The sequence below is a fragment of the Bubalus bubalis genome, chromosome 19 (genome assembly GCF_019923935.1).
Source record: "Bubalus bubalis isolate 160015118507 breed Murrah chromosome 19, NDDB_SH_1, whole genome shotgun sequence".
Lineage (NCBI taxonomy): Eukaryota > Metazoa > Chordata > Mammalia > Artiodactyla > Bovidae > Bubalus > Bubalus bubalis.
The window spans coordinates 62,567,866-62,588,213 of NC_059175.1; positions in this window are offsets into that span (position 1 = coordinate 62,567,866).

Sequence of the window (20,348 nt, forward strand, 5' to 3'; positions counted from 1 at the left end):
ACCCTCCCAGCCTGCCAGACCTAGATTATCCTACCAAACCCGGAAACAATCAGCTCATCAATTCCGAAGACCAGACACCCTGGGCACAGGTTTTGGGGAACCACACGCCCCCCTATTACAACAGGAGGTGCAGTCGACAGTTAGAACTTTTTATCAGCTCATTTTCACTCTTTGGCTGTGAGGGTATAGGTTGTCTCAAGAATTCACCACATTTTGGCATTTTATTCTTGGGCTAAAAGTATCCCCCCAGTTTACGATGCTAAAAACCCCACAGTTCTGTTCTTCCCTTTCTCGTCTGCAGTTACTCAGTCACCTGGTTTTACTGAGGAAGCAGACACACACCCAGCATCTCAATCTGCACATTTTATTGCAGTCTCCTCCCCGCTGGTGACTCCGCCCACCGTCCCTGCGGCAACGGTCGGCTCGGAGTCCCCCTCACCAGACTGCAAGGATGCTTACAGGGATCGGCACCCCTTCGAGACCTGGTTCTGGTTTCTTCTCTCTTAGCACAGATCTCTCTCTTCCCCTGCCAGCCCTCACAAACATCCTCCTTGACAGAATTTCTTTTTTTTTTTTAATGTTTATTTTTATTTAGGTACTTAACTTGGTTGCGCCGCGTCTCAGTTGCGGCATACGGGATCTTTGATTGTCATAGGGGCATGCCGGTCTTTCGTTGTCACTGTTGGGGCATGTGGGATCTAGTTCCCCGACCAGGGATGGAAGTCGAGCCCTCTGTGCTGGGAACTCAGAGTTTTAGCCACTGGACCTCCAGGGAAGTCTGTTGACAGAATTTCTTTCTTTCTTTTTTTTTTACTTATTTGTAATTGGAGGATAATCGCTTTACAATATTGTGTTGGTTTCTGTCCTGTACTAGCATGAATCAGCCATAGGTATACATATGCCCCCTCCCTCTTGAACCTCCTCCCACCTCCCACCCCATCCCACCCCTCTAGGTGGTCACAGAGCACTGGGGTGAGCTCCCTGCATCATACAGCAAATTCCCACTGGCTATGTAATTTTGCATCTGGTAACCGTGTATGTTTCCTTGCTACTCTCTCCATTCGTCCCACCCTCTCCTCCCCTCCCTGTGTCCACAAGTCTGTTCCCCATGTCTGCAGAACTTCTTGAGAATATAAGTGTTAGTGGAATGAGAGGGATAGAACAGCCTTGGAAAGCTTGCAGTTGCTTCTGACAGTAAGATGCCTGAACCTGATGATATGCTCATGACATATGAAGCGAATGTCCCAGAGCTACCAACCACTGGGGCTGTAGATAACCCAGACTGGAAGGGTTGAACAGTATCACAGAGCAGAACCTCAAGAAAGTTCTCTAATTTATTTTGGAGGTCAGGGGAGCAAATTATTTATGAGGTAAATGAAGGAACTTAAGTAGATGTTTTTTCCTGCTTCTAGAAAAGCTAAAGGTAACCCCAACAACACATGCACTGCCTTGGTGACCAGGTCACCCCCATGTCTATGGGAAACCAGCGTAATGCTTAGTTAGCTCTTGACATCACCGTCTCCCAGGATGCACTTGTCAAAGTGACCCTCTGCCGTGCCAGAGCCAGGACACTTGCACAAGTTGCTAACGTGGTCACCCAGTTCTTTGATGGATTTCACCTGCTCATTCAGGTCACGAGTCTCAGTGAAGTTACCCAAAAGTGAAAGTGAAAGTGAAGTCGCTCAGTTGTGTCCGACTCTTTGCAACCCCATGGACTATAGCCCACCAGGCTCCTCCATCCATTGGATTTTCCAGGCAAGAGTACTGGAGTGGGTTCCCATTTCCTTCTCCAGAGGACCTTCCCAACCCAGAGATCGAACTTAGGTCTCCTCCATTGTAGGCAGATGCTTTACTGTCTGAGCCACCAGGGAACTCCTAATGGGAGTTATTTTGTCAATGGCCAGTTTGTGCAGTTCTGGTAATGACTGGTTTACAGTTTTCTTTCCCAATGTAAAAAGCATGCTCCAGTGGATTCTTGCTTCCCTGATGGCTCAGTTGGTAAAGAATCTGCCTGCAATGCAAGAGAATACCTGTAGCACAGGAGACCTGAGTTCTATCCCTGGCTCAGGAAGATCCCCTGGAGAAGGAAATGGCAACCCACTCCAGTATTCTTGCCTGGAAAATCCCACGGACAGAGGAACTTGGCAGGCTACAGCCCATGGCATCGAAAGAGTTGGACACAACTGAGCAACTAAACCACCAGCAGATTCAGCTTGTTCTCCCAAGTCGTCACGGCCCAGTTTCTTGACCTCCTTGAGGAAGATCTGGCCACCTCGTTGGCTCTGTAGCTTCATCAGTTTCTCACTCTCCTCACGGGAGATCAGTGAAGAAAGTACTTGGCAAAGTTCTTCCAAGCTACATCATCGGGTCAAAGTCGACAAGGCACAGATGGAGGCGGGGAACTCCAGGTTGATCCGGAATCTTGTTGTCTTTGCTGGTGCACCAGGGGCATGTGGGTGTCCTGGTGGCGACGGAAGGTTCCCGGGAGCAGGGTGATGGAGGTCTGGCTCTGAGGGACCAGCTAGGGTGGGGGACAGGGGCCCGATGCTCCAAGAACAACTGAAGCAGGAAACCATGGCAACTCTCCCACAGAATCTGTCTCCGACTCAGAGTAGAGCCCAGCGAATACTTGTCTTGTGGTGGAGCAGCCCAATCAGAATCTTTATGACCCAAACTGGAGGCAAGGGGGACAGACAGTGGCTGCCTCGCCAGTTGACTGAATGAGTGGGCATTAGATCTGGAAGAATAGAAGAGAGTCGGTATTTCAACTCCCTTCAACCTCAGGGGAGCCTCAGCTTGTGTGTGTCTGCTGCTGAGTCATGGAGGACCTGGGTCCTTGCTGTCTTGTAGGCAGATGGACTCTGGCTGTCCCCACCTGCCTTGCCCCAGACCTTCCAGTCTCAACCAGAAGAGCTTTTGTGCTGAACTGGCGAGGGGAGTATCTTTCCCCTGAACCCCACCCCCGCAGCATAGAGGCCAGAGACCCCAGCAGTTCTGACCATGATTCTCTGCCCCTCACCATATCAGTCTGCACTCACTCTCCAAGCCCCAGGTCTTGGACCCAGATTGCCTTTCACGAAATCGTCAGGGGAATGGAACCAAATCACTCTCCAGCCGGAGCATCTCAGATAGGCTCTCCTTTTAAAGATATCTGAACTATATCCCTCTATTCTTTATATTTATCTTTGGCCATTGCCACGTACCCTGTGGGATATCAGTTCCCAGACCAGTAACTGAACAGGTGTCCCCTGCAACATCAGGGTGTCAATGCTCAAACTCATGTCCATTGAGTCAGTGATGCCTTCCAACCATCTCATCCTCTGTTGTCCCCTTCTTTTCCTGCCTTCAACTTTCCTAGCATCAGGGTCTTTTCCAATGAGTCAGTTCTTTGCATCAGGTGGCCAAAGGATTGGAGTTTCAGCTTCAGCATCAGTCCTTCCAATAAATATTCAGGACTGATTTCCTTTCAGATGGACTGGTTGGATCTCAAGAGTCTCCTCCAATACCACAGTTCAAAAGCATAAATTCTTTGGCTCTCAGCTTTCTTTATAGTCCAACTCTCACATCCACACAAGACTACTGGAAAAGCCATAGCTTTGACTATACGGATCTTGGTCAGTGTATATATATATATAATTTTATTTGTTATATATATAATTGTATTGTTTATTTTTGGTTGCACCGAGTCTTCGTTGCTACTCTTGGGTTTTCTCTGGTTGTGGTGAGCCAGGGCTACTCTCCTTTGCACTGCAAGGGTGTCTCATTTCAGTGGCTTCTCTTGTGGTGAAGCACAGACTCTAGGGTGCAGGGGTTTCAGTATTTTTGGTACATGGGTTCAGAAGTTGTTGCTCCCGGGCTCTAGAACACAGGCTCAATAGTCATGGCACACAGGCTTTGTTGCTCCATGGCATGTGGGATCTTCCTGGATCAGGGATTGAACCCGTGTCTCCTGCATTGGCAGGCAGATTCTTTACCACTGAGCTACCAGGGAAGCCCTGGGGATGACTCTTGCCAGGGGGAAAATAGGACTGTACCCACACAACAGAAAATCGGAACATGTCTCTCTGCCCCCAGGCACCGTGTGCCCGAGCCTCAGATCTCTTGAACAAAGCAGGATTGTCCCCTTGCAAATGCTTCCAGTGACAATACTTCACCTGGTTCTGCCACAGGGTCATGTGTGAACGCTTGCCACTCAGCTGGAGCAGACACTAGAGAGTAAAGTTAAAATGCTGCAAAAACGACTTGACGTTGAGATCGTAGAGTTCTACACATTGGGTGGAACACATTTGCTGTAAGTCTAAGGCTGCCTTTTTTTTTGTTCTAGCTGTGGACACTCAGGCAGTCTCATTCCTACCCCAGCTCTTATGCCTCACTTGATCTGGTTACTAGACCTTACCAGACCCCAGAACCCTCCAACCCCTTCTTGGTTCACCCAGCACTGCACTGTCATTCCGGCTCTTTCTTCTTTCCTGGTCTCAGGTCACTTTTACGAGGTCTCACCCAAACTCTTCTCGAACCAGACTCTGCCTCCAGATCCTACCTTGACTTTCCACACCCAAAACCATTTAATCTTTCCCTTGGGGTCATGCCCACCACCCCTCACCCATACCATCACCAAGCCTGTTGAGTACCACCCGTCAAGGGGTCTTTCCAATGTGGGTGTGGTCTCCACCCTGAGTTGGACATGGGTCTTAGAGCCCCTCAATAATCCTCTGTCCAATCCATGGCCATTCTAGACACTCACCACTTTCTCCCCCTTGAAGCCTACCTGGTCTCAGCAGGCACCCTGACCCTCCAGGGTCAGGGATGCCCAAGGCTCTTAGCTCTGTATCCATCCTCTCCAGGTAATCACATCTTCCCCCTGGATTTCTCCCACACACGGGGCTCCTGAGTTAAGCTTTATGAACACACAGAGACTTCTGTGTTCTGAGTAGTACCCCCTGAGGTCCCTCAGCATCTCAGGACTTTTCCTGGGCCATCCTAAACTCATACTTCTCTCCCCCAAACTGGCTCCTCCTTCTGCCCTTCTTACGCTTAGTGACACCATTGCCGCGCAGACATCCAAGTCAGAGACCCGATCCTCCTCCTCACCCCCAAGCCTTCCCTAGAGTTACTTGTGCTCCCCACCCCTCCCTCTCTGCTCCTCCCACATCAGGACACCTGTTTGGGGTCTTACCTCTATATCCCCAGCGTGGTGCTGGTCCATTCTGCACGGGGTGGGTGTGGGGGGATCACGGCAGGATGATTAAGTTTAGGGTTGGTACATCAGGGTTCAAAATGCTACTTAGAATCAACCCTCTGGCTTAGTAATTCAACTCCTGGTTATGTAGCCCGCACAACGTGCAGATGTCCAATAAGGCACAGACTGGGCTCTTCAGAGAAGCTTTCTTCTTCATGGGAAAGAGGAAGAAGGAAGAGAAGGAGGTGGGAAAGAAAGAAGAAAGCAAATGTTCACCAACAGGAGACGGGGTACACTTAATTGTTGTTGTGGTGGTTGTTCAGTTGCTAACTCGTGTCTGACCTCATGGACTGCAGCCTGCCAGGCTCCTCTGCCCTCCACTATTTCCCAGAGTTTGTAGAAAGTTGTGGCTATTGAGTTGGTGATGCTATCTAACCATCTCATTCTCTGCTGCCGCCTTCTCCTTTTGCCTTCAATCTTTCCCAACATCAAGGTCTTTTCCAATGAGTTGGCTCTTCACATCAGACGGGCAAAATATTGGAGCTTCAGCTTCAGCATCACTCCTTCCAAAGAGTATTCAGGGTTGATTTCCTTTAGGATGGACTGGTTTGATCTCCTTACAGTCCAAGGGACTCTCAAGAGTCTTCTCCAGCACCACAGTTCAAAAGCATCAATTCTGCAGCACTCAGCCTTCTTTCTGATCCAACTCTCACATCCATACATGACTACTGCTATTCTTATTATTAGCCCTCAGTAAAGATTTATTATGAAAGGAAGAATAAACTCAGAGTCCCAGCTCTCTCCCCACCCCAGAAATTCCTTTAATCCCTGTAACAGGAGGCTGTGCCCCTCAAGAAGTCCTCCTGGGAACCTTGGGGGGTACTGCCCACTCCGCCTCTTACCTCCCACTGAGAATGGAATTCGTGTCTCCACCCCACTCAGTGGTAGAGTGGCATGAGGTGGGGCCCTCACACCTCCAGGTCTTCTGGGGGTCTGGAATTCAAGACTGTTTCTAGTGCTACTCATGGTTCAGGCATTTCTCTTTGGCTTGGAAGCTTAACCATTCCTCATTCTACTCATATTGTTGTTTACCCCAAATTCCCCAAGGCCAGGTCACCGGTGAGAGGATGCTAGTACCGTGTGTCCCTTTGACCTATTACCACACATTTTAACCCAAAGAATGACATTGACGATGAAGACTGTGCCCAGCAGCTCCCCATCCTCAACAGGCCCACTGGAAATAAACACTTCGTCTTGTTAGGGGGACATTATGAACCCCCACCCCACGTAAAGGAAACAATGAGCTTCCCTTGACAAGTAGGATAGTCTTCCAGCTACTGTTTAACCTCTTCATGCTTCAGTTTCTCTGTCTGTAAAGATGAGAATAGTCATAGTGCCTTCTTTATAGCTTTCTTAATGAGGAGTAAATGAGCTAATTTATGTAAAATGCTTAAAACAGCACCTGGCACATAATAAGAATATATGCGTTAGTGTTGGCATTACTGTTGTTGTTCTTCAGAACAGAAGCTCATGGTTCCTCCAGTTTAACTATCCTAAAGGGTGAGCTGTGGGCTTCCTCTGCTCCAAATAGACTCCAGTGGTCCCAGATTCTGGAAGAAGGGACTGGAGACGCAGACTGGAACTTGCCAAGAGTATCAGCCACCTGAGACCCAGGTACAATCCTGGAAGACCGAAAACCGATTGCACAAGATGGTAAAGAGATTAGGCAGGAACGTCATCGTCACGGGCTTCTCTGAAGACTCAGCAGTAAAGAACCCACTTGCAAATGCAGGAGATGCAGGAGACTCAAGTTTGATCCCTGCATTGGGAAGATCCCCTGGAGAAGAAAATGGCAACCCATCCAGAATTATTGCCTGAAAAACCCCTTGGACAGAAGAGCCTGGCAGGCTACAGTCCGTGGGGTCACAAGGAGTCAGACATGACTGAGCACACACTCATATCATCATCATACCCTCCAAACCTCCAGTGCCATCAGGTGCCACAAAATTGAGGGGACCTGTCCTGGGTCATCTCTGTTGCTGAGTCCAAGCTCATGGTGCTTACTGCATCACAGGCCAATAAACCAACAGATGAGTTTTGAGGGCAAGGAACAGAGCTTCCAAGAAGTTGGCGGACTAGTGTCCCCAAGAACCATCTTGCCTGAGTTAGAATTCAGGCTTCTTCTATACTAAAAAGGGTGGGGGTTGGGGAGTAAACTCAAACATTCCTGGTTCCAGTCAGCCTCCAGAGGGAATGTGTTAATTTCCTCCTCCCCATAGTTATTCACAAGTGGGCTTGGTCAGAATGTTTCCTGTGAGCTAAACAAAGATATTTTAGCTTAATGCTCATTACCTGTGAGGCAGGGCTCCCAGAGATAGGCCGTTTTGTATAATATAAGCTTATAGGCAACATCCCTTTAGTGATTAACTTAGAGGATGAGATGGTTGGATGGTATCACTGAAGCGATGGACATGAGTTTGAGCAGGCTCTGGGAATTGGTGATGGACAGGGAAGCCTGGCATGCTGCAGTCCATGGGGTCGCAAAGAGTTGGACATGACTGAGCGACTGAACTGAATTGTATAACAGAATACAAAGGTTCCTTCCTATACCTCGAGGGAGCTCATGGCCACCTCCCAGCAGCTGTGGCAAGTGATGTCACTTTCCTTAAGTAGGTCCCTCTTTAACACAACCCTGGCAATCCTTCCATACCTGGGCATAGCTGTTCAGTGGGACATGGTCACCTCCAACCTGCCTGCCTTCTCTCCGTGTGGCCCAGAATGCAAGCACAGAAATACATAGAAAAGCTTCCAGAACCTTCCACACTTTTGTAACTAAGGGCCAGATCTGGAGTTACCAGCTCCCTCCCACCATTAAACCCAGAAGCTCCAGTGACTTCCTACTCTCAGCTTTCAGTGGGGAAACTGAGTCTCCGACCTTTCTCCACTCACTGACAATCCCTTCCTGGGGCAGACCTAGTCTTTCCTGCCAGAGGGACTGCTTGCCAACCCTGAAGATGGAAAAGCCACCCAAGGTGCAACTACGGATATTCCCTGGGCTTAAGGCAGTTTTAGCTCTTTGAAACGTTCCAGATGCCAAATCCACTTCTCTGACTCTAACCCCATATATGTGCTGTGCTTAGTCACTCAGTCACGTCCGACTCTTTGCAAACCCATGGACTGTAGCCCGGCTCCTCTGTCCACTGGATTCTCCCAGCAAGAATACTGGAGTGGGTTGCCATTTCCTTCATATTATATTACATTCAGCACTGTCTTTGATTTGTTCAATGTATTAGAATAATCATTTTGATAATAGGGGGAAAAATAATTTTTTTTTAAAAAGTAATACCATGAGTTCACATACATATTAAATTAAATGCTTGTTAAAGATATCACCCAACAAATGAAGGAACCAGGCACACATGAGAACCTGTTTAAAAGAGACTCTGAAGAGCTGACCCTCTTATAGATCAAGAATATTGAAATGAATGTGCAAATGAAGGAAACACTGGTTGTTCCAGGTGCAGGCAGTGAAGGCAGTTGAACCTCTTCTGAACAGGACAGACTTGCATGTCTGTAAACACAAACTGTTTGCATTGCTCTCAGTTACTGTGCCTGGCTGAAGAGCATACACCAAAAACTCACCTCTACCCTGCACCTGTGAATGGGCCCTTATTTGGAAAGAGGACCTTTTCAATGTAATCAAGTTAAGATGAGGTCCTCCTGGATAAGGGTGAGCCCCGAATCCAATTTGACTTCTATCCTCAGAAAAAGAAGAAGTCTGGACACAGATGCTCAGGAAGAACTTCATGTGAAGTGGAGACTGTAGTGATGCGTCTATGAACCAAGGATCACCAAGCGTGGCTGGTGGCTGGAGTGAGAAGCTGGGAGAGTCAGGGAGAGGTCTCCCAAGGCTTCAGAGTGAGTGCGGACCTGCTGACACCTTGATTGCTGACTTCTAGCCTCCAGAGCTCTGAAACAACCCATTTCTGCTCTAAACTACTTAGTTGGCAGCACTTTGTTACAATAGTCCTGAGAAATTAACATGGGAACCTACAACTTACTGAGATAGAAAACAGCTCCAAGACTATGAGAGACTAGAATCAGACAACCTGGAAAGTTGTACTGTTGGTAGACAGGGTTTTCCTATATTCCATTAAAGTTCCCTGCACCTTAGCATCCAAACTTGTGGGCAGCCTGCTTTTAATCTACCTGAGTCCTTGATTATTATGTCAATTCCCATGTATATAGGACACTGGAGAGGTACCCTTTGTAACATATTGTTTAATGGAAACATGATTCTCCACACCAAAAAATAAAAAACTGACAAATTGCATTTTGATACATGTCTCTCTTCCTAACCTGAGAGTTGCCTACTTTAAAATTTGGTTTTACGTCCATTTAAAAAAAATCATGGTAGTTGAGATTCACCAGATAACTCTTGGTTCTCTGAGATTCATTGCTGGGTCATTCCATGTTAAGCACAGTTTTTTGTTTTTTTGTGTTTTTTTTTGGCCTACACTGCATGGCTTCTGGGATCTTGGTGCCCCAGTAAGGGATTGAACCTGGCCCCCTGCAGTGGAAGTGCGGAGTCCTAGACACTGAGTCACCAGGGAATTAATTCCCAAGGACTTTCTTCAGAAGCGTTTAGTGGGAGTTGGAGAGAATGTCAGAATAAGGGCTGGCAGGTATGAGAAATTTGGTGAAACATATTAAGTAGTCTAATCTAATGTTATATTTGAGAAATTAAAAACATATTTATTGCATAATACAAATTACAGAGAACAAATAAGTCTCCTGAATGATGCATATAGGCAGAAAATAAAGCAAGAAAGGCTTTAGAGGAAACTCATGTGTTAAACCGTCTGCTTGCAATGTGGGAGACCCGGGTTTGATCCCTGGAGAGGGAAGATACCCTGGAGAAGGAAATGGCAACCCATTCCAGTACTCTTGCCTGGAAAATTTCATGGATGGAGGAGTCTGCTAGGCTACAGTCCATGGGATCTGCAAAGAGTTGGACACGACTGAGCGACTTCACTTTCACTTTTCACTTTCATATGTTAACACCATATATTCTGTTCACCTGGATTATAAAATCTAACTTGTTCTGCTGCTTACTACCTCACGGTATGTGAGTCTGCTGTTTAAATATGAGTGTGCCTATATTTTTAAAAATGTGTGTGTGCTCAGTCGCTTGGTCGTGCCCAACTCTTTGTGGCCCTGTGGACTGTATCCTGCCAAGCTCCTCCGTCCATGGGATTTCCCAGGCAAGAATACTGGAGCGGGTCGCCATTTCCTCCTGCAGGGGCTCTTCCCCACCCAGGGAGGACCCTGCTTCTCGTGCATCTCTTGCATTGGCAGGTGGATTCTTTACCACCAGTGCCACCTGGGAAGCAGCCCCTCACCTTTTTTTAATTTAAGTAATTCCCAGGCAGTCCAGTGGTTAGAACTCCATTCTTCCATTGCAGGGGACATGAGTTTGATCCCTGGTCAGGGAACTAAGATTCTGTAAAGCATGTGGTGCAGCAAAAAAAAAAAAAAAGCAATAATAATAACGTTGGATTTCATAGATACTGTAATAAAGTATGGAAGTAGACTCCAGAATAAAGAAAAAAAAGGAGACTCTGGGACTGTCTTCTGTTTAAGTTAGTGCTTGTCCTTGAACTTGAGTGGGCAACATTAGACTACTATCCAGAGAGATTATTTAAATCTTGCCATGGTGACACTCAATGTGGTGGACTTAGGCCAAGGACACAGTGGACATGAATTTGAGCAAGCTCTGGGAGATAGTGGAGGACAGAGGAGCCTGGCGTGCTGCAGTCCACAGGGTCAAAAAGAGTCGGACACAATTAGCGACTGAACGACAACAGTGTGACGTCTAATGCGGTGGACTTAGGCCAAGGGCATGGTGCTCGGAAATTGAAAGTGATCTCAGCATTCTAAACCTCAGACCTCCCTGGAGGTCTGGACCCACCGCCACACCCCTCGTCACTCTGCAAGTGAGGGACCAGCTATTTCCATCAACACCTTTCATTTTTGCTTACTCCCCTTTTTAACTTTGGGTGACTGAAGATGGCATCAAAACTTTTTGCCAGCGTTTACTGTCATATACGGATTCACGCAAAGGGGTGGAGTATTTTTTTTTCCAGTACGTTGGAGTTCCAGAAATACTGTGTAATTATGACAGAAATTTTTGATTTAGATGATATTTTAGTCAAAATATTTTCAGAGGACATTTATATTTATCCATTTATTTTTCCTTCAAAGGAGAACTTTCAGCTGCACATAACTGGACAGATTGGACAGAACTAGAATATAATATCGGGAATCGACAAAGCACAGAAGGTTTTGTATGATTCAGCTTTTTCCATTACTAAGATTAAAACAACAATAACAACCAAAGCCACCTTTCCTGGTGAAGAAACTCATGAAAATTTGCATTCTGACTGCTGCCCAAGTTTCCTTTGGAGAAGAATCTAAGAAAAAGATTCAGATTGCTGTTCATGCCAGTTCAATTTTTCAAATAATCATTAGCGAATGAGCTTAGGACATCAAACTTCACATTTTGCAAAATATTGATTTAATGACCTTCTTTTCCTTTACTTAAATCAATCGAGGAAAATGAACTTAATAATATGGTTAGACATAATGGCTTGAGATACTGTTGGAAAAGAGCTTAATACTTTGATGAGGCACAACAGCTCAAGATACTGTTGGAAAAGAAATGGGGTTTTAGAGATCATCGAGAAAGCTGATGACAGTTTTGAAGCTGTGTAAAAATTCTCCAAAGTAAATGATTCAAACTGCAAAAAAACATCAGTGAGGTTCTGCCCTGGTGGTGCTCCCGAAATACTGGGCTTTGCAGATACAGAGTGAAAATCAAAGGAAATCACTCATTTTTGGAATGCTCTGTATCGCACATCACCAGCGTTACATTTCAAAGTTCTGCCCAGGAATTGATAAGCAAAACTCAGCTAACGGTAATCAATTACATGAACAGCTATGCATCTGAGGGTTGCCTCCGATGATTTGCTTTGCTCTGTATGAAGATTTGAATGCCAGTCACAAAGTTCTCCACTGAGGTTTGATGATTGGCAAAGGGAAATAAACATTTTTACCTGCTGAAGAGACGGGTGTCTTATGTGTGGAATACGAGGGTAAAAACATATGACTTTAAACTTCTTAAAATGATATCCTCGAGCAAATCTTGTCCTATCTGACAACTATACCTGCAAGTTTGAATATAAATTTCCCCTTATTAAAATACTTACCGCCCCAACCAAGTCCATTTCTCAATGGAAGTTGAAAAATCATGGCTAAAACTGTCTTTTTATATTTTTTCAACCTAAAATTTTCAAAGACAAGGTTCTGAAAAATATTTCTTAGAGGGCTCCCCTGGTGGCTCAGTAGTAAAGAATCTGCCTGCCAATGCAGGAGACACGGGTTCAATCCCTGATCTGGGAAGACCTGCATACCATGGAGCAATTAACCCAATACACCGCAACTATCAAGCCTGTGCTCTAGAGCCTGGGAGCCACAACCACTGAAGCCTGAGTCCCCAGACCATGTGCTCTGCTCTAAGAGAGAAGACCGTACTCACCACAGATAGAGAAAAGCCGCTCAGCAACAAGGACACAGCACAGTCAAAAATAAATAATTACATTTTCTTTTAAATATTCCATGAAAAAATTTACCTTGCATCTAGTGTGTGTCTAGGCTGAATTCAGGAACTACTTTCTAGGTGACATGGCTGAACAATCTCATTTCAGAGTTCATTGAGAAATTCCCTTTTCCCCTCATATTCCATATCTGCCAGAAAACATCGCCAAGGAGAAATGCTTCTTGTTCAGGCTTCTGCCAAAGGTAACTTCCAAAAATCACAACAGAGATCCTGGCAGTAGATCACCTTTCCTCCTTTCTAGGGGTAACAGATTTCACTGGGGTGCACGCCCTCTGTCCTGGGGAAGCCTGGTGTTGGGGGTGGGCTGGGGATACCATGTCCAGCGGCTGGGCTTTGGTTAACCAGCACAGCATCCCGGTCACACCTTGGGACCAGCAATAAGCCTATGATGGAAACTATCCAATCACGGGACCCACCGTGTCTCCTACTGGACGTGAAGGAGGAAGAAGATGGCTTTGACTTCTACAAGTCCACAAGGGGAACAAAACTTGGGACAAAAAGGTCTCCACAAGAGGAAGACAGCTGCGGTTCCCACATCAACCTTCAGGAAAATCTGCGCACCTCTGGACTTCCATTATGGGAGCCACAGAATCCCCTGGGTCCTCTCAGCCTGATTTCTAATTACTTGCCACCTAAGGAATCTTTGCTAAATCTGAATTTCACGCCTGGGGGCGAGTGTGGCAAATTCAGAAACTGTAAGACACCAAACTGCCTGGAGAGAAGGGCGCCAGTGGTCTTTAGCCCAGTTTTGAAATGGTTCTTGCTACATGCTTGCAAAATGGTCAAACTGTCTTTAATTACATCTTGGGAAACTGGCCATGCGTCCACCGAGATAGTATCTGGGAACTTAGTAGGGAATGTTCTGAAATGTGTTGGCCGATTTTTATAGCCTCTTGTAAGTTTATAAAAGGAAAAACAAAAACAAGAAATACAGCTCAGGTTAAAGGTGGACCAGGAGGAATGAGACACCATAATCCCTGTTAATCATGACAGAATCTTCACTGACATGATGACTTTGAATACTTGGAGGTAAAATATCTTTAAAAAATATGAAAGCATTCCTATTGTGACTTCATTTTTCACCCACACGTATTTCATTATTTTTTTTCTTTACTACAGACTTTGAAAACAAAACAGCACAACAGACCTGGTGTCTAAAGGTCATGATGAGCTCCGGTCTCTGTCTCCTATAGGATGGACAAAAACTGCAGTGCTATATGAGCTGACAATTTTTAAAATGCATCTTTAGAGACAAAAGCATCCCTTTCTTCTACTATTACCATTTGTATTGGTTGGATCTTTTTTAATCATGTTATTTGTTTTGAAATTTCCAATAACATTAAAGGAAAGCATATGATTTTTTTCCCCTCAAAAATGAGGTTAGATTTTGAAGTTTGAGAATATTGTGCTGGAGAATCTGGAAGCAGGAAAACTCAAGCTGCTTGGATATATTGTCAGAGGGAGCCCAGCACCAAAAATAATTGAGAGATCATAGAACAGACAGCAATGTTTGACTGAAGAAGTAAGGAGGAATTCAATTTACCAAGAAAAAAAATCACTTATCTTTAACTTTTATAGAACTTGTCTATTTTAAAAGAAGTAATTGAACTGATTTCCACTTTTAGCCACCTCCCTGCCAAAGTTCTCAAAGCTTGTTTTTTTCTCATGATGATAATACCTGTACCTTGCCTTTTAGTAGCTCCAGGGAGTTTTGCAGATATGATCTCATTAGTTCTGATTCTACCCCTAGACATTTTATGCACATTATCTTGCCTTTGTAAAATGACTGTGCTTCAAAATGGAAAATGACACCAAACCTCCTGCAGCTGTTTTCTTAAATGCTGTAAGTATGTAAATGTGTGCATTCATCTAGGTTGTTGATTGCAAACAACCAAACTCCCACTGCAGCTAGCCTAAACAGAAGAGGGCTTTATTGAAAGGTACTGAGTAACTCACTGGAATGCCTGGAGAGCCGCAGTTCTGGTTCACAGACTGGCCATCCCAAACCTCATTCCTGCAGGGTTCTTTTTAACAGGTTTTACTTTTTAGAACAATTTTAGATTTACAGAAATGTCGAGCAGAAAGTACAGAGTTCCTATAAGACCTGTACCATTTTCCCTATTAATAAAATCTAATATTAGAATCCTAAAGGAAATCAACCCTGAATTGGATGGACTGTTGCTGAAGCTAAAGCTCTAATACTTTGGCCACCTGATGCGAAGAACTGACTCATTGGAAAAGACCCTGATGCTGGGAAAGATTGAGGGCAGGAGGAGAAGGGGACGACAGAGGATGAGATGGTTGGATGGCATCACCGACTCAGTAGACATGAATCTAAGCAAACTCTAGGAGGTAATGGGAGATAGATGAATCCTGGTGTGATACAGTCCATGGGACTGCAAAGAGTCAGACACGACTGAGGGACCGAACAACAATAGCATTTATTAAAAATAATGAACAAATATTGATACCTATTATTAACTGATGATTGTAGATCATTCAGATTTCCAAAGATTTTACCTCCTATTCATTTTCTGCTGAAAAATCCCATCTAGGATTCCCCACCACGTTCAGTTGTCAGGTCTCCTCAGGCTCCTCTCAGCTGTGACAGTTTCTCAGACTCTCCTTGATGGTGATGACCTTGACAGTTTTGAGGAACTCCTCAGGCTGACTGTAGGATGCTCACCTATCAGAATTTGCCTGATGTTTTTCTCAGGATTAGACATGGAGGGTGGGCTGAGGGAGGACAGACACGGAGGTAAATTCCGTTTTCATCACCTTCAAAGGTCCCCGCTGTCAGCATGACTTATCACTGTTGATGTTGACCTTGGTCGCTCGGCCAAGGAAGCATCTGTCAAGTTTTTCTCCTGTACTATTACTCTTCCCCTGTCCCCCTTTCCACTGTGTACTGTTCTTATTTAGTCTGTTTTTCCAGAGATCAGAGAACTGTAGGTGATAAAGTGCTGCGACCACTAACACCAGCTTCAGGGCCCCCAGGCCATCTGCCTCCCTGGATGCCACCTGCGCTGGTAGAAGGTTGGCACTGCAGCTCCATCATCCCTGCATCTCCCACAGGCCCTACCCAGTGCCCTGCACACAGTAGGCACTTGATGAATCTTTGAAGACTTGGAATAGAACTGGGTTTTAGCTGACAGTTAATAAAACCAATCCGGATGCTGGTAGACGTGTAAGGACAAGAGCTGCAGGAGCCGACCGAGATGGGCTGGGCTGATGAGTATCCACCCGCAGGAGTGGCCAGAGGCCAGGGCTCTGATCTTTTTTCTTTTTTTTCCACATCTCAGAGACACAGAGAAATCTGCTGAGCTCTGATCTTGACTGACCTCGTCCCATTCTGCATTTAAAAATCCTACTTGGCAGAAGTTGACTTAGGTACCTGGGTTTTACTTACTCCCGCCCCGCCCTGCCCCCCAACCCCAACCAAGAAGCAGAAACTCTTTCAGGTCCCTCAGGTCAGGGGGGTGGAGTTTATTGTCACAGGGGCAATGAATCTCTTTTGCAACCCAGAGACTGCAGTCCACCGGGCTCCTCAGTCCTTGGGATTTCCCAGGCAAGAATATTGGAGTGGGTTGCCATTTCCTTCTCCAGAGGATCATCCCGATCCAGGGATCAAACTTGCATGTCCTGCATTGGCAGGTGGATTCTTTACCACTGACCACCAGGGAAGCCATAAAGAAAGAAAGTGAAATGGCTCAGTCGTGTCTGACTCTTTGCGACCCCATGGACTGTAGCCCACCAGGCTTCTCCATCCATGGGATTTTCCAGGCAAGAATACTGGAGTGGGTTGCCATTTCTTTCTCCAGGGAATCATCCCAACCCAGGGATCAAACCTGGGTCTCCCACATTGTAAGCAGATGCTTTACCCTCTGAGACACCAGGGAAGCCACGGGATCTGCTAAAAGTCCAAGGCCAGGACACATGTTGGGCTGGGCCTTGGCCACACAGGAACTGGCCTTAGGGATGCCTGTGGCAGGTTGGCCATCTCTCTCTTATCTCCCCATAGCCGTCCGCATCACTGGATTCTTTACCTTGCACCCCACATCCTTCTCTGGTCCTCCCCCCTCCCCCCTCACTCCAATGAACCTGGGGCCCCCATGGCCCTGCCCCACCAGCTGATGACATCTTCACCTTGACCTTTAGCTCTGCTGGATGAATTCCAGAAACCAGAGGCTGATCAACCTGGGGCTGTCTTTGCATCAAGGCCCTCCATGCCGATCCTTTTGCAGACAACCAGAGGCACTTCTGTTGTGTCGGCAGCCCACTCACCCTTGGCCAACTTGGTTGAGGCCCCAGAAGGCAGTCAGCAAGGGCCTGGAATGGGGGCAAGTTCCCTGAGACAGCAAGCGGGCTTACATGTTACCTGAACACCTAGAGACAGCCTGGCCTAATTTGCAGCTGAAATTCAGTCACAAAGCTTTTGGAATTATCTAGAGAAGTCAGAGGAGTGTGTGTGTGTTGGGGGGTGGGATGGGGAGCAACCAGCAGGGCGGTCCACTGTGAGATTCTGCCTGCAAACACCTCAACTCCATCACCTCTCCATTCAACTTCCTCCAACTTCCTCCATGCAAAGTTAACCTCCGTTCAACCTGTTTCAGGGAATCTGCTTTGATAAAATCTGCCGAAGCTAACTGTCTACTGTGCGCTCCTCCAGACGGGATTTTATCAGCCTGTTCTTAAAGGAGTCCTTTTGCATGTCTGTGCCTGTGAAGTGGGGATGAAAGTGAAAAGTGAAACTGTTAAGTCGCTCAGTCGTGTCCACTCTGCGACCCCAGGGGCTGCAGCCTACCAGGCTCCTCTGACCCTGGGATTCTCCGAGCAAGCACACTGGAGTGGGTTACCATCTCCGTCTCCAGGAGATCTTCCCGACCCAGGGACAGAACCCGGGTCTCCTCGCATTGCAGGCGGAGTCTTTCCGGTCTGAGCCACCAGGGGAGTGGGGGTGAAGGGACACCGAGCGTGTTTACAGAGACTCCTTGGAGCAGCGCACCGTGCACAGTAATAAGGATCAACACTAACCCGCAGGCAGGGCCGCGGGGGGCGGCTCCCGCAGCCGGCTCTTGCCTCCGCGGCGGCAGCGGCCCCTCCGGCTGCCAGCATCGCGCGCGCGGGCGGCCGCGTGGGAGCGGCTGTTTGTTCCTTTCCACTCGCACAGCGCGTTCTTCCAGCAGGAACTTTATTCCCTTCTTAGAACCAGCGCTTCCTGGCGGGCGGGGCTCGGGGTCCATCCCCTGTCCGCCCCCCTCTCCCTGCTCCCCTCCCCCATCCTGAATCCTCTCTTAGTCCTTGGGAAGCAAGAATAAAAGCAAGGTGCGGGAGGAGGGAACACCCCCCAACTCCCCAGCTGGACCTCCCAGCTCCCAGCCCCGCCTTGCCTCTTCTCCGCACTTTCGCCTCCCCCACCCCGGCCCGCAGTGATGCTCTCTCTACCCCCTCTCACCCCTTCTTCCCTCCTCTCTCCCCTTCTGGCCCCTCCCGCCCTTCTCTCCAGGCTGCTGTAGCCAAACTTCCTGAGTCACAAGCATCTGAATTTGTCTTTCTTCCTCCCCGCCCCCCTCCCCAGTGGGTGCCATTCCCCACCGCCCCACCCCCCACCCCCCACCCCCCCACCACCTCCTTGAATTTTCTCCTTTCTAGGCTTGGCCGCCCCCAATCCCACCCTCCTCTGAGCCTCACACAGCCCAGAGCAGGCTTGGCCAGGGCAGAGGAGGCTGAGCCCAACTTTCACGAGGTCTTTATTGCAGAAGGACAGTGGGACATCTAGGGGGTATGGGGGCGGCGCCTGGGGAACTGCCAGGGAAGATTCCCCCTGGGATGTGAGTATCCTCACCTAGAGCAGCAGCAAAGAGCCAGAGACCCAGGGCCCCCAGGGCCCCTGGGAATATAGCCCAGTTTGTAAAGAATCTGCCTGCAGTGCAGGCGACCTGGGCTCGATCCCTGGGTTGGGATGATCCCCTGGAGAAGGAACTGGCAACCCACTCCAGTATTCTTGCTTGGAGAATCCCATGGACAGAGGAGCCTGGTGGGCTACAGTCCATGGAGGTTGCAAAGAGTCAGACACGACTGAGCGACGACCACTGCCACGATGATGATGCGTGCTGACCAAGGGTGATGATGGACCGGATTCTGTAAATCCTTGCCCGGCTTCTCTATCCATAGGGGTTCTCCAGGCAAGAATACTGGAGTGGGTTGCCATGTCCTCCCCCAGGGAATCTTCCAGACTCAGGGGCTGCATCTCTTATGTCTCCTGCATTGACAGGTGGGTTCTTTACCACTAGCCCCCCATGGGAAGCCCCAGAGGAGGGACTTTGATTCATCCTGAAACCATTTGCTGCCCCAGGGGGCAGAGGGAAGGGGGCACCCAGAAGGAGCCTTCCACTGGCCTGAAAGGAGGCCTTCCAGCTGGGACCATCGCAGGAGACTGCAGTAGCTGGGCGGACAGGCCTCTTTCCTGAGATGTCTGCCTCCTTCCCTCGCCTGTGGAGCCCCAGGGGGCTGTCACTGGCCCCAGTGACTGACGGGGGCTGGGAGTGAGCAGGGCCCATACGGAGCCAGCGCCGCCTTATGTAAGCGTTTGCTTAAAACAGTCAAGGATAGGAACATCAGCAAGGATGGGTGTGCAGTGCTTTCCGGGTACAGTTCAGTGGAACATGTGGCGTGAGATCTTTAATTAGTAGTAATGAGAGATTCATTTCTTTCAGACAGGGAGCATCCACCAGGTGGCCGAGGGGCCCATCTTCCAGGAGGGGACCCTTCAGGAACGGCAGTGGCTCTGGTCAGGTGTAGGATGAACAGACAATGGACACTGCGGGAACTTTGCTCAGGGTTGGTGGTTGGTGGTTTCAGTCGCTAAGTCATGTCCAACTCTTGTGACCCCACGGACTGTAGCCCGCAGGCTCCTCTGTTCATGGGATTCGCCAGGCAAGAATACCGGCTGCCACTCCGTTCTCCAGGCGATCTTCCCAACCCTGGAATCGAGCCCTGGTCTCCTGCATTGTAGGCAGATTCTTCACTGACTGAGCTATGAGGGAAGCCTTTGCTTCGGGTTGTTGCTGTTCAGTTGCTCAGTCATGTCCAACTCTTCGAGACCCCATGGACTGCAGCCCACCAGGCTCCTCTGTCCATGGAATTCTCTAGGCAAGAGTACTGGAGTCGGTTGCCATTTCCTTCTCCAATCTAAATTTAGATCTGGAATTGGAATTGGACTTTGATGTTTCGGTGGGGCTTGTTGGCTTTATGTTGTTTTTGTTTATTTATTTATTGTTTTTGTTTTGTTTTTAATCATAGCAGGGTCCTGCAAAGCACATTTCAGGAAGCTGAAGTGAATTAAAGACGATTCAAGAGCTTCACTGGGTCTTGACTGGTCGTCAAGCGCAGCAGTTCTCCCAGCTGAAAACAAGATAAGCTAAGAAGTATATTTTCAAATATTATGACTGCATTTGCTTCCCTTAAAGCCTGGAAAGCAAAATTAAAATT